Source organism: Aquarana catesbeiana, linkage group LG04 (assembly GCF_042186555.1).
Source record: "Aquarana catesbeiana isolate 2022-GZ linkage group LG04, ASM4218655v1, whole genome shotgun sequence".
Classification (NCBI taxonomy): domain Eukaryota; kingdom Metazoa; phylum Chordata; class Amphibia; order Anura; family Ranidae; genus Aquarana; species Aquarana catesbeiana.
The window spans coordinates 291,209,969-291,211,619 of record NC_133327.1 but is presented as its reverse complement, the minus strand read 5'-3'; the positions used below and the strand labels follow the sequence as shown (position 1 = coordinate 291,211,619).

The window sequence follows — 1,651 nt, the reverse complement described above, 5'->3', positions numbered from 1 at the left end:
GTCTGATGGTTCGGTCATCCGATACTCCGGGACTAGAACTACAGCTCTGTGCCGTTCTAGTCCAGTTGTGATAGCTCAGAACAAACACCAGGCAGGCTGTACGTAAGTTCAAACAGGAATCTCTCTTTATTGACAAGAAGTCTTATTTATACAATAAAAGAGGAGGTGCAGACCTCCTGCTCATATTACTCTAACAATACAGCTGTAACCTAATTAACCTAATTAACATGAGCTAATTAACTAATCCCTTTAGACAGCCTAGATGACTCAGACATGACCGTTAGGCCAGACTGGCCGTCTTGTAGTTCAGAAAATCCAATCAACATTATCACAATCAACATAGACTCTTCTTCACACAATAGCAGAGTTAATTAACACAAATAACAATGAGGATCTAATGACTCTTAGATCCCATAGTAGACTTATTTACAATAAACATTTTAGCAGACAATAGACAGACAGGTGTTGGAATTTACATTAGCATCTCCTAACCGTATCTGTCCCAGCATTATGAATCAGCCACTATTCCAATATGGCAAATCCAGGGTCCCCAGACATACAGCTCACAAAGAGCACCATTCCCCCAAATGCAAGGGCCCCCGATCGATCGGCAAGAGGCTAGTATACAGTCCCCTCCAAAAGTTTCTTTCCTGGCTAGGTCTGTCACAAGGACCCTGGTCTAATTAAAGTTTGTGGGATAGATATAATAGACGGGTATTGGTGGGGCATTAACATGACCAGAGTGGTGTCCCAAAATTAAACAAGGTGGATAAACAAACTGGGTAGCATGAGAGGCCCCAATATTGATATTGATATCAATTGTTTTATTTCCAATTTTTAGCTGTAATTTTCATTGTAAAGAAGAGATCACTATGGAGTATTCAACCCTAGAAATGAGGGAGGGGGGCTAGGAGGGGGGTTCACAATTCCCATCACATTCTTACATCCACAACACATTATTTTATTTCATCTATAGTTGTATATGTAATTTCAATTGTATAATTATTATTTCTTTGATTTATTATTATCATTCTAATTTTATTTGTATTTATTTGTATTTTTTATTTTTATTTATTTTTTTATTATTTCTTTTTATTTTTATTTCTTTTTATTTTATTTTATTTCAATTTTATTTTTATTTTAAATAAATAGAGGATATGGGACTTTAAAGGTATATTTAATGTGAAGAAAATAAGGATAATAATATACTCAAATCTAAAAAATTGAATTGAAACTCATGGTTGTTCCTCTCCATGGAAATCTTTAGTAGCATACTCTGGTTTCTCTTCAGATCGAATAAATCTTTCCCCTTTTACTAAAGATTTCCGTGGAGAGGAACAACCATGAGTTTCAATTTAAATTTTTAGATTTGAGTATATTATTATCCTTATTTTCTTCACATCAAACATACCCTTAAAGTCCCATATCCTCTATTTATCTATTTCATATAATCTAGGGATGTTGGTACCATATTAGGTTGAAATATTTCGGAGCTTACCTCTGCCCATATTTTTGACCTTTATTTTAATTTTATTTAGTTTTTAATCATTCTCATTTTTTATTCACAATTTTCACATTTATATAATATAACAAGTGAATAAAAGCCTAAGTAACATAGAAGTATTTCTATTTAAAATCATATGATAGCAAC

At 33.3% G+C, this 1,651-nt stretch overlaps 1 non-coding gene across 1 annotated transcript; it reads left to right on the top strand.

The window, feature by feature from the left end:
* Positions 1–1,271: 1,271 nt before the first annotated feature.
* Positions 1,272–1,389, top strand: LOC141142033 (U5 spliceosomal RNA). The gene has a single exon (XR_012244283.1). It is a non-coding gene; the product is annotated as a U5 spliceosomal RNA (small nuclear RNA).
* Positions 1,390–1,651: the final 262 nt, after the last annotated feature.